Source organism: Chaetodon trifascialis, chromosome 3, assembly GCF_039877785.1.
Source record: "Chaetodon trifascialis isolate fChaTrf1 chromosome 3, fChaTrf1.hap1, whole genome shotgun sequence".
NCBI classification, from domain to species: domain Eukaryota; kingdom Metazoa; phylum Chordata; class Actinopteri; order Chaetodontiformes; family Chaetodontidae; genus Chaetodon; species Chaetodon trifascialis.
Window position 1 is genome coordinate 16,720,442 of NC_092058.1, and position 14,006 is coordinate 16,734,447.

Genomic DNA, 14,006 nt, shown 5'->3' on the forward strand with positions numbered 1-14,006 from the left:
CAGGCTGAAATGTAAGTCATTACTGCAAAATGTTAGCACTGCTAAGGATGTGATGTGGATGTGGTAAAGTGAGTTAAAGATCTGTCATATTTCAGCCAAATGTCTAACAAAACCTGCCAATAAGAAGGCTTCTTGATCATAAACCAAACTACATGCAAACATAACTTTTGGTGACAGAATATAATAGAAATAATTCTTCCTTTTATGAAGGATATATTAGTTCTAATTGAATTATTGCTGGTAGATTAATGTGTACTGATGCTTTATAGATTAGTCATAAGCCTTCAATAAGTACAATTTTGGGGTTGCCAGGTTGTGAATAGCAATTGACCACCCACATTTAAACTATTTGATTGATAGAAGAAAAACATTCATTAGTGAATGTGACTTAACATTTATATTTGTACATGAGCATTTGTTTTTGAATTCCCAGCATTATGTACTGCATTTTTACCAAATAAAAAGGTTAAATACCATTTACATAAGTGATCAGACCCTTCACTTGGTGCTAGGTTGAAGCACCTTTGGCAGCAATGACAGTCTCCAGACTTCTTGCAAATGTTTTGGGTCATTGTTGTGAAATGTAAACCTTTGTTGCAACCTGAGGTCATGATGATGATGAGCATGATGCTGTGGCCCAAGAATTTAATCTTCAATTCATCGGACCATTGCTATCACGGTCTGAGAGTCATTCAGTTCAGCTCAGTCCTGCAAACTCCAGCAGGCTATCATGTGCCTTTTTAGTGAGGAATGACTTCAGTCTGTCCACTCGACCACAAAGGCCTGACTGGTGGAGTGCTGTACTGATGGTTGTAAGGTTCACCCATCTCCACAAAGGACCTCTGGATCTCATTCATTGTGACCATTGGCTTCTTGGTTACCTGTATGACCAAAACTCTCCATCCATGATTGCTCAGTTTGGCTGGGCGAGCAGATCAGCGAAGACTGATGGAGGCTACCGTGGTCTTGGGCATTTTCAGTGCTGCAGAAGTGTTCCTCCCCACATCTGTGCCGTGACACATCCTGTCTCGCAGGTCTGTGAAATCAAAGCTTCTCCTCATGCTTTTTACAATTTCTGTAATTTGGTTAAATTTTTGAAGTTTGGATCAAGTTATGAGGTGAAGAAAATACAGATCCCTGTTTTTTCTGAACGATATTATCATAAAGCCTTATTTCTCTATATTACTGATCATGTCTCTTTAAAATATATCTGTGCTCTTAAACCAGCTCTCTTTTATTGATAAACCAGCCTTGTTTTCCCTGCACACTATCTGACAGTCTGATTGGTGTACAACAGCCTCGTTTCTGCATAACAGGAAACTGCTCTCCCTGTTTCCTGCACAGCCCAACTTCACATCCTTATGCTCACATTTAACCCCTCTGTGAATTCACTGTGACTCACTGGTGGTGAAGTCAGGGAGGCTATTTTTACTCTTGAATTGTGGTCAGCTGGTGAAGATTTATTGTACTCTAAAAAGTGTCTGTGCTGTGTATCACAGATTGAGTGGCAACAATCAGGAGCATGAAAATGGGGAGTGGCTCTGACGGGGGTCAGTAGGAAGGAGAAAAAAGGGAGTCAGGTCTTCCAGGTTGTTTTGACTCCAAACTCAACACACAGCAACAGCAGCATGTAAATGGACACACCTTTTTCAGGCCATGAAACATGAGTGTGATTAGATTTCATCCCAGCATTACGCATATATGGCAAACTGCTTGAAGACAGGGTAATCCTGGCTTAACAGCCCAGCGAAGTGTGAGTCTTCCTGGGAAAGTGGCGCTCTCTCAGGCACCATACTGAGGCTTTCTGTGTTGATGCGTCTGTGCAGGACAATGGTGAACAGGCTCTCCTTCTATTCTTGTGTATAACACTGTAACAAAGTAACTGTACAAAGGGAAATCTAGGCACATTGGTCGACAGCTACTGGCACATGATTGTGAATATTCTGTCTACGATGGGCTTCCTGAAACTTTACTGCATCAGTTAATGGGTCACACTGTCACTGTCTGTCTTACATGACCAACTGTCTCAGTGTTTATTTAAAAATAATTTGCTTTCATATTTAAGTTGTGCTGATAAATGTTATTGCTGCCTGCATTATGTTCTGAGTTAGTGTTTGTTTGACTGAATGAAACATTACATTTTATGTACTACGCTGGAGTCGCAGGGAGGCAGGCAGGGCAGATGGTGGACATACAAAATACAGGACCGAGACACCAGGGTCCAGGTTTCATGTCCAGTCTGTGTTTAGGCAACAAAAGCACTTTGGCTGAGGTTAGGGAATGATCGTGATGGCTGCTGACTTTTTCTGTATTAAAATAGAGCGTTATCTTTCCCTAACATTAAAAAAGTGCCGTCAGTGCCCAAACATAACCATATAAAGCTGAATAACTCTGCAGTCACTACGAGTGGGTAGTATGATGAATATGTTATCAGCTGAGATGCGTTCAATGTCAAAATTTTTGCAATTTGCCAAGTTGTTAATCAACAGCATTTCCTCATTATGTTTATACAAAACATGATTAGGATGAACGCACAGCTCTAACTAATTAGTTTAAACAATAATGAGCCACAATATCTGGTTCAGCGTGCTGCTCTTGAGACTGTACACACTATGTCACTAACAGACTGTTTGGCTCATTGAAAATATCATGTAATGCACTTTTGACCACATTTTTGTTGGTGCAATAATTGCGTTTTCATATTGAGTCAATAAAGGGGAGGAAGGTGGGCCCTGCAGTCTGCAGCGCGAGAGACTAATGCCAGATCTCCCCCCTCCAAACACACACACAATAAAAATGGTTAACGCATAAGGCTGGCGATACGCTGACATGTAAAGACCAGAACAAACATCGTGATCTCCTTCAGTGCGACTTCCTCTGCAGCCTGTCTGTGGCTCTTCTTTTTGAAAAAAGACACGCCTGGCCACTGTAGTTTTTACCTTACTCAAGCAGGAGTTAATGGCACATTTGTTGGGGACTACTTTCAGCCGAGGATGAATACACAGTTGTGCTCGAGTGAGTATTAACAGTGACGGGACAGTTAGGGTCATTTTATTACTGGTTTTGGTCTTATTAATGGGACTTGTCAACAATAAGAAAAATATAAAATATCTCCAGACTTTAAAAGCCTACTATAACTATTGGAACAGAGCAGAAGTATTTCGAAAACTAATTATTATAATCTGCTGCATGAGGATGCAATGGATTGTGCCTTCAAATTAAAATCAATCTGTGTATTTATTGATTAGGAGCTCAACACTAAATCAATAAACTGTCATCTATGTGGAGATTCAGGTCAGACATGTATACAGCCATGACATATTGGATGTGTACAGTAACAGCACTGAACAATGTCAGTATGTTTTCAGCAATAGATTAGAAAACAATGAGAAGCCTGAGGTGAATCTCCGTCTTTGTGTCTCCTGTTTGCGTCAGGCGAGGAAAGAGTGCGTCTCCTCCTCTCTCCTGCTCTGAGGTGAAACAATAAGGCTGGGGCTTAAAAAAGGAACTCCATCTTGATATACTCCTTCCTGCCACTGTTTTCAGGTCTTTCAGCAAAGCTCAAGCACGGAGGGCGTAGTCACCAAGCTTTATGGATAATTCCAGTTATTTTCAACCTGGGGCTCATTGTCCTAATTTTTGAAAATATCCCGGGTTTCTAAGGTTTTTAAAAAAATCGGCGCTTGCTTCACTTTGTGTCTCCAGTTGACAGGAATCACCAAATTATATCTGACTAATTTTTTGTCTCTTTCATCTTGTAATATATCAGAAGAATTAGGGTCCAAAAACACAAGAAGGTTAATTTAATAGTTTTTCTTCTTTGAAGCATATCTGTGTAATTCTAAATTCTATATTTTTATCAATACAAAAGGAAGTGGCTGTAAGTGTAAGGTCATGTTCTCTTACAAAACACATGAACATAACATAAAGTAGAAAAAACACAGAAGCACATTTGTGAATCCTTGGAAAGTATTGTTGATTTGTGCGGTCTTTGGCAACACTGAATCCTGCAAACTGAACCAATAGGACGCAGGAACAAACTCTTGTGTCACGGCTGTCTAATTTTAGGTTCCCTTCACATCATGACAAGGAAGAAAACACAGCTGGAGGATTGTTTTTGTTCTTCTGTGAGAACTTTCTGACAAGTGCACAATGGGATATGTTCTGACAAAGGAGAGCTGTAAAAATAAGATTTATGATGTACAGAAAAATGTGAAAACTATTATCATATCTTTGTAGACTTTTGTTTCTCACTGTGCTTCATTCCACATACAGACTTGTGTATGACCGCTGTTTGAATAATAAACTGGACTCACTTGTGGACCACAGGGAGAAAAACTGTGGCAGAACTGTGGCTAATGGGGATCCTGATAACTCAAATAAACTAAAACAATAAACTGAATATGAGGAAACAGTGTCTGTATCATAGTTTAATCCTGATTAGCTTCACATTTTCTTCAATACATTATCGGCAAACATACATGTACATTCAGTATTTGTACACTGGTTTTGACATTAAATATGCTAAAGAAATTCAATAGTATTATGCACATCGAAGCACTTGCTGAGATTTATTCATTGGCTTTGACGTTCAGTAAATTAATCACTGTTGATTTAAGTGGCAGCCATTACCTGAGACTGAACGATGCATCCATCAGGTTGTCGTCATGGGAAGCAATAATGACCATATTTATGTGAGCACAGATCACACATCACTGTAAAACCGCACTGGATTAACCTGAACTGGCCCTCTGTCGTGGGTGTTATGTGTGTCCTCAATAACTTGTCAGTGTGTATATTTGTATGGAAAAGACAGGTTTAACTTTTCAGGCAGTGGAGCTTAATTCAACACAAGAATGTCAGACAGTCCCTTCACTGATTACATTTACAAATAAGTTCCCTGAAGCGTTCTTTGTGTCCATAAATATGCATCCTACTCTCACTTGTCTGTGCTTGCTGTGTGTATAAAATCAGACATTTACTTTGCTTTGGTAAAGTGCCATTTCAGTTGCATTAATAATGAAGAGAAATTCAGGGGGGATAGAGTCTGTGTTTTTTAGAGGCAACATTAATCTTCTACTGAAGGACACATTGAGATGCAAGTAGCCCCTTAACAGCCCCTGCATCTAACAATCAATACTGGCCATGTGACACTGGAGCGAGCAAGAGTGACATTGGTGCTGCCAAGAAACATTGCCTCCTCCCTTTAGAGCATCTAATCTAGGCAAAGTCACTGACAGACACATTTCACCATCAACTTTACCTCAGTGGCCTGATCTGACAACACCGAGCACATTTTAAACTGTCACTTACCATTCAGCTGCTGCCTCTTCCTCACGCGTTGCTCACAAATCTACCTCAAATGAAGTTTGACAGCTTGACGAAGATGTTGTAAACCCATGCTCGCTGATTTGCCCTTTACAGATAGAACAATTTGGAGCATGAAATATAAATTAAACCAGGAAATCCACTGATATTTAATAGATATTAGCAGGTTGCTTTAAAATGTGACAGAGACATTGCTCCAGGCTCAAGCTTTCAGTTTTATTAAAAAAAATCATCATCAGGAGAAGGTCTAATAAATATCAGGTGTGCTAGCTAATTACATCAATTAGGCTGATAGTGTCACAGGGTCACACAGCTTGGAGGAACAATCAAAACAACACATAAAACAACTTCAGCTCCTCAGAAGCAACATAGTGAACTCAAACATCCGACTGATGTTAAGAAACTTGACACCTCTATAAAACTCATGATAAAGACAGAACACAGAAATAAATGATCAAAATAAATTGTAATATCTACAAACAGATATCTGCTTTGAATGTAGAATCTGTAGGCAGAGACAGGATTTTGGTATCAGAAGCGTTCTGGTTTCTGTTTGTCGTCTGAGTAGTGTTGATCAATCATGGTCGAGCATGCAGATAAACAGTCCGTGTGGGAGCAAAGGAGGCCAAAATGCTGTCGTCCGATGACAATTTAAGTTTTACATTCAGTCATTTGCAGGTATCAAGTTGTCAGTCGGACTGTAAACAATGACCAGCACACAGAAGAGGAAATCTTGTGGTGGATATTAGTTATTATTTAACAAATGTCAGAATTTAACCCTGAAAAACTCAGCTTTGATTCACAGTGGCGACACAGAGAGCTGAAGTGAAACAAACTTCTGAGTTGTAAAATTGTAATGCTGTCAACTAAAAATCCAGTTCTCCTGACTTACTCTCACCACAGAGAGACTTCAGCTCATTCAAAGCTCTGCAGCTCAGCTATTAACCAGATACACAAGGACATTAGTCCAGTTGTAGCTGCTCTGCACTGGCTTCCTATAACAGTCAGAATTGATTTTAAGGTTTTCCTCCTTGTACACGAAGGCCTTAATGGGCTAGGACCAAGCTATATTGCCAAGTCCCTTGTTCACTATTTGCGTTGAAGAACACTATGATTGTCTACTGCTAGTTTATTGGAGGTTCCCAACAATGGGCGAAAGAAAATTGGGATGCAGCCTTTGTCTGTAATAACAGCAGGATAGAGAGACCTGAACAGTGCTGAAGTTTTTAGACAGCAGAGATTACTAAGCTAATGAAACAGAGGCTTGTGATATGACATCAGGACTTCGGCTCTCTAGAAGCAAACAACCCTAACTCCACTTACAAAGGTAGATGCTTTCAGAAAGTATGCACAAATTTGGCATTTTCTACATAATATCCTGTCCAGAATCAGTGCTTTACAAAGGTGTTACTTCACTAAATATATATATAACCACAGTATGAAGCAGCCCTGAGTGTACTGCAGGTAGGAAGCATGCTGGGTGGTTTGGAGCAGGCAGAGAGTGAGAGTGGACTGCCAATGAGTCCACAGTCCCTTCCTGCCTTTTTCACTCCCTTTCTCCCTTTCACACGAGCAGAATTTATGAGGCCATTACGAGTGTGCATGCAGTGTCAACAGTGTCCAGCTAATATCTTTATCCAACACCACAAGGAGCCGGCGGGGGGGCTGTCGGACAACGCATACACTGCCCAAGAGACAAACTGCCCTCCCAGCTCACAGTTCAGCTGAACACAAACGTAAACACTTAAGACATTTAACATGCCTCAGCGTTTCAAACACATTTGCTCACTTCTTTAAGGTAGCCAACAACTTAAATCATGAATTCAGCCCAGGCCCTCACTTATTATGAACAAATCAGTTCATGTAGGGAGGAAGCTGAAACCTGGTCAGACGCCCAGAGGACTAAAGTCAACGCACTGCAAAAAATCCAGTCAAGTATATGATAAGTATTGCTGGGTGTCTTTTAGTACTGCACAAAATGTGCCCATCTGGAGTATTGAAAGTATTGTCTGGACAGATATGTAATGTTGTTTGCTTATTTTTTGATCAGATAGTTCCACATTTTAAAAGATAAATCTGAAGTTATTCGATAAAATCTCTTTTTTTCAACAAATTTCGTGAGAAGACCAGAAAAAATGATGCATAAGTCACTTACACTTTCTGACTTCCCTGCCATGTCTGTTCCTCAGTTGGTTCCTCTGAAGACATAAATCTTTAATAGCAAGTCACAAATAGAATAGTTTTTTTTATTAGAAAAAGCTAAATCATTCCTAAAACACCTGGGAAGTGTAGTTTTTAAAAAGCATCATCAAACAGGAGCAGTCAGTGTATTTGTTGTTGACTATTTCCAGCTGCAAATGTATACACATTTGGTAATCTAATGAATATTTACAGCAGCAGGGACGAAAAGTAATTCTTGGGGCACCAAGTTCCACCAAAGAGACAGCTCTCCTCTAAACTTCTCAGATGGTTTCATTTAAATAATTTTTTGAGACACAAAAAATGTAAGTATAGTAAATTTTTCCAAAAAACAAATAGTCCAAAATCCTCAGACAAATTTAGCTTCTTCTTTTTTTGTGCCACATGAATTATCTCATGACCCCTCAGGTATATCTCGTCACTCTGAGGACTGTGCCTCACCCCTAAGTTTGGAGCCACTGGCATAATGATAAAAGTCATAAAGCCATATATCACAGGGGCCATTTTTCTATGTGATCAGTACTTTCACTTTTGATACTATAAGTATGTTTTAATGATAATACTTCTGTATTTTTAATTAAGTAAAACAGGACTTTTACCTCTAATGGGGTATTTTCACATTAATGTATTGGTGCTGTCACTGAATCTGAAAACGTCTTTCAATCCTGTCAGCCAGTGCAACAGTGTGGTTCAATGTTATAATTTTGTTTTTGGACAACAGAGGAGGTCTATGGCACAAAGATCCCCCTAAATTCTACACACTGGACCTTGAACTGGGGCGCGTTTATGTTTCTCAAAGAAACGTATCAGCATCAGGACCAAAATTCAGGTATTGTGTCAACACCAGAGCTGAAGATTTTCAAGTGATACCCAGCCCCACTATATGGTTAACAGAGAGCAACGGTGTTATTTACAACATAAATTCAGCCACCTCACGTTGTGAGTTGAACTGCAGCCAAATGCTGTCATTTGAGACTTCACGGGGCCTTTGTCCCTCTTCCTGTGATCCATCTGCTGCTGGGGAGAACTGCAGCAGGCCTGCCATCAAGCTCACTGGCACCAGTCTGTTTTGCATGTGGCTGTTTGACACAACACAGCAGGAGTGGCATTATGGCCTGGTGGCAAGAGCAGCTCAATAGCTGTGGCAGTATTAGCTCTCATTATGCACACGCCAACTCATTACAGCTCACCGTGGGGTGATGCTGACAGAGGGGACCCGGACCTCCATCTGATGCACATCGCCTCACAGTGTGGAGGTGGCAATCCACGGCAGCACATGATGCTATTCACTGATGGACCATTAAAGAAGCCTACAGCAGCAAAACAGTGCTCGCACGGAGCAGTGTGGGATGTTGAGGCAATAATGGGTTTTAATTGTCTGCCCTATGAACACCAGCATGTGATTAAATAAGTTTGTCTAATTTTTTGGTCTTATTTCTTAGGAATTGTTCTCTTTCTATTATGTGCAGATTTTGTTGACGAAATTATGAAAAATGTATTTCAAAGAGCCAATTTTTAATTGTGTTTGGTGACATTATTCATTTTTATGAAGTTGTAGTGACGGCGCCATGAATTTTATGAGCAATGTTTTTGGGGATGATTGTAATAACTGTAGCAGAAGCAGTAACAGCAAAAACTGGCTCAGAAACCAACACTGGCTGCCATTCCTCTCTGCGGATCTTTAGATTTCAGCTCCCCCCTGCTTTTCATGTGGTTTATATCATGTGGCATTTCTATGAGGACTCTGACAAAAGACAGCAAGTGAAACTCCTGCAGCGCTCCACAGCTGAGATAAGCACACAGAAGAACAACTTGCATCCCAAAGCGAGAATCACGTCACGCTGAAAGGAAATGAAACCATGCAGCTGTCCATCTCAGGTGGTACAGTACAGAAGGTGAAATTAATTTAGATGGATAAACCTGCTTACGTATCAGAAATGAAATGTAATAAGCTCTAATGAATGTTAAGATTTTGCACTTGTCTCTTTCAGTCTTGCCGGACCTCACAAAAAGCCCCCTATTGTTTTATGACCACTAAAAAACTCATCATAAAGTTACTTTACTACTTGTCTGGCAGTTTTTGTTTTGTTTTTTTAATCAATGTTCCCTTATACTAGTGTGTGCCTTTCTTTCCTCTGAATTCCGCATGTTTTTAAAAGTTTTGTATGATTTATAAGTCCACAACACTTTAAAATCCAACAAAAATTCAAGTGCTATAAGCCATTTTCACACTGTGGTGAAGCTCGAATGCTGTTAATGAAATGCTGCACTGCTGTGTTCCAGGTTGTAAAACATATAAACATTGGGAACATGCCAAATCGGTACCATTCAACCGCTTCCTTATTGATTAGTAACTGAAAAGGCAAAATTCGGGGGCAAACTGGGCCATATTTCAAGGTGAAACAACATAAGTGAATACTGCTTAGCTACCATTAGACAACAGCTAATGTTAGCACTGGCTAACATTACTGATTGATAGCGTTAAACGACACAATGTAAAAAGTGTAAATTAATTCTGAAATATAAGCACACATCTTTGACACATTCATTTAAGCCTGTAAATACAACACACTGGATAATCAAGCTTACAGTTTGTCTAACAAGCTTTATTGTAGAACACTACCGAATAGTAATGTTAGCTAGGAAGAGGTTGAATGCTAAGCTCTTGTCTTATGGGTTATCAAATATGTTTAATCTTTAAATATGGCCTGATTGTAACTATCCTGTGTCTTTTCCTTTGCTGATTAATCAGGTGAAATGATAAAATGATGACGGTGAAATCAGATTCTCTATGTTCATAAAACTGGCAACGTGGAACACAGCAGTATGACATTTCCTTTTGATAGAGCATTTGAGTCTCCCATCCTGAGTGTGGCATCAGAGGAGAATGGCCGCTGTATGAATGTGACCCATCATTTAGGATAATTTGCATTGTCTCCACATCTTAAATCCTGAACAAATCCTCATAAAGCTGCATTTGTTTTTTATGTGCATTAGGATCCCCCTTCTTGTAGTGGATGTAAACATCACATCCTGCTTTTGAGAAACCTGCCTGCTGGAGTTCTGGAGTAAATACAAAAATAACATTTGTGGTCAGGGCGCATAAATGTTTTGGGATAAATTAGAGTGTGTGAGAAAACTTGACCTGAAAACTGCAGCGGCCCTTTCAGACTGTATTATTTGTTCATTCTTTTATAAACTTCTCAGTATCCTGTTGTAGTTGTCTGAATTTGTTTGTTGGCCCAATATGCCGATCGAGTCTTTATGGCCTATTATCCTTAATGGAGCCAGTAGTATTCCCTTCACTTGTTTTTATGTTAATGTTGGTAATTTAAAGAAGAATCCTAAACTGATCCTAAAAGCTCAAAATGCTGTCTCTTTGGGCTATTTTTGTGTCTTTTTTTTGCAGTCTAAAATGGCACTGCTCTTTTGTTGAGTAACCCTTCCAATATCAAAGACTCTTCCAGCTCAGTGAACTTACAGCTGTAGCATCTGCACTGGGATTGACAATTTATGAGTTTGATTCCCTCTCCCAGTTTGTGAGTTCAGTCCCCAGATGGGTCATTGAAACTCTGTATCATAAAACTGCCCCAAGAATTAAAAACCTCTTCTAGACAAGTGTCTTATCTGAGCTTGTAGCGCATCTGGGTCTCACAGGGGCTACGCCAGCGGTAAACTGTGCGCAGTTTCAGTGGAGGACGTCTGGCATGTTGGAGCACAAGTGAAGCAAAGAGACTCCAGGAAGTTAGTGCTCCCAGCATAAAATGGAGAACATTTGTTTTTACACTTTGGTTTCTGTAAAGTTAAAACAAATGCAAAAACACTAATTTACTGTGTTAATTAGTGAGCTTTATGGTGCTTGTTTTTGCATTTGTTTTACCTTTGGAGAGGGCCGGGGTAAGCTGTTTCATTCTGTTTGCAGTCGTTATGCTAAGCTAAGCTAATTGCATATTGTCTGTATTTAACAGGCAGATATGAGAGTAGCATCAATCTTCTTATCTATGTCTCCAATAGAAGGCAAGTATATTTTGCCATAGTATAATTCTAATTATTTTAGAAAAAGATACACTAGAGTACTTTGCGGTGTGTGTGAATATGAATATTTTTAATACAAATAAGGTCTGTGAAGGGATATATTTGATCTTACTGTGTCTGAAGTTTAATTTTGCTAATAGCAGGGGGTAAACATCACAGCTTATTGTCTAGGCCATTCCTTAGTCGCCTTTTATCCCAGTAAAACTGCATTAAAAAGGGGCCAGCTCTGCCCCTCCCTCCGTTCATCTCTGGATCAATGTCCTGCAGTGCCATAAAGGCAACAATGATTGCCTGCCCAGGTCTAAAGGACATAAGACAGGATTACTGAGGAACAAGAGTCAGACACCATATTCGCTTCATATCCTTCCTCATAAAGGCTCCATTAGCTCCTGCGCTACAGTAGATTTATAGCTGCACTGTAAGGATTATCAACAGTAAACTGACACCAGCACTGTGTGTGTGACAGCATGTCTGAACAGTGCATAATTGACTGCTGGCTATACAGATAATACTTTCTAAAAAAAATCAATAAAACTGAACTACTTTAATATATTACATCTGCAGCCGTTTCCACACGCTGAAGATAATTTATTTTCTATTATGAAAACAGCAGGTTGCCATTTTCCTTAGCCACAGCAGGATTAAACTGCCACAACTAAATGCAGAGATCATTTCTCAGTGGAGCTGGTGCCTGAGAGGAGGGTGGAGACACACCTTCCTGTCACTAATAAGTCATTAGACTCATTAAAGTGGTGAGTCAGCAAGTCACATTGAGCTGAGAAGAGGCATGTTTTTCTTATTTTTCTTTTAGTTTTTTTGTGCCGTGGTAATTTGTACAGAAGAGAACGTCAGGATGCTTCTTGCTCTTCTCAGTGCAGGGTGGACGGTCAGCATGAAGCTAAAAGAAGCTGCTCTGAGCGCTACAGCCCCTACTTGTTCTGTCTGTACAAGAAAACACACTATTGTCCACATACAGAGCCTGCAGTCATGCTAACAACTCTGCAGTGTTTTGAGCTAAACTCTGACATTGTGATGCTAACATTCTGATGTTGAGCATGTGTAATGTTTACCATATGTTCACTGCCTTAGTTTAGCATTAGCATTTAGCATAGCAGATTTGAATTCTTGCTGTTTGCTCATCTGCATATATACATGCAATTGCATTTCATTGCATCCAATCTGTCATAATATTGGTATGGTTGAAGTGATGAGAGTACAGATTTGGTTTAGCATGGCTAAGTGTCTACAGGCATGCTAGCTGCTCTGTGAGGCTGCACTTTGCTAAATGCTAACATGTTCACCATGACAGTGCTGGAACAACAGCATGCTAATGTTTAGCAGTTATGATGTTAACCATCTTAATTTATAATTTTAGCATGCTAGCATTTGCTAATTAGCAGAAACACAATCACATGAATTTGGATGATCATCAAAGTCATCCTCAGAGGTAAATGAATGTCCATAAATCCCATGGTGGTCAATCAAATAGTTGGGACATTTCATTCAAAACCACAAATAACCTCATGGTGGTGCTGGGGGAAAAGTGAGAGAATCATTGAAGTCATTAGGATTTATCCTGTGGAAACCATGAATGCCTGTACAACAATTCAACAATTCCAGTTTATACAATATATTTCAGTAATATTTGAGTCTGGACCAAAGTGGACTGACCAACCAACATTGCTGTGGGTAAAAAGAAAAGCCTAACCACAAACTAAATTAGGCTGCCTCTGTGTGCTCTCATTTTTTAGGGATTATTCTGTTGTAAACCTCATTAGACAGAGCTTTTCTTCATTGTTACACGTACTGCAGTAAGTACTGCATTATGTAGGCGATGTGCGTAAGAGCATTTTTAAATCCCTGTATGACTATCACTCTGTGAGGTCTTGCCACTGTATCAGCATCATCCCACCTCCTAGGAAGCAAATTTAGTCAGGCGTCAAATTGGCTTCAACAATTCAAACAAACAGACACACTTACTGTATATGAACACACACACACACATACTGTGTATATACATACACACCTACCGGGGGGCAGTATCTGAGCGTGTGTTTCTCACTCTGCTTGGACTGGTCTAACTTGAGGCTGCAGGAACAAATAGGGGAAAAAACACAGTGTTTAAGGTCACAGTGGGGTCAGCAATCCTCCACATCAGGAAGAGAACCACCTCTTCATACAGGAGATCCACAAAACACACTGACTGCCAAACTACCTATTCTCCTGCCTGAGAGAGGAAACAAGAGAGCCAGACATCAAGCCAAATGTCTAATTAAGAGGATAATGGGCTGATCTGATCTTTGATCTGTGGTCAAGTTATAGTTCTAGATATTATAAATCAAACTGCTGGCAACTATCAACTCCTCTGAATAGTTCCCCTCGCTTCCTGACGTGCCTCAGGTCTCACGCTGTTCCTGTGGACCAGGACAAGGGCAGAGGTCGGA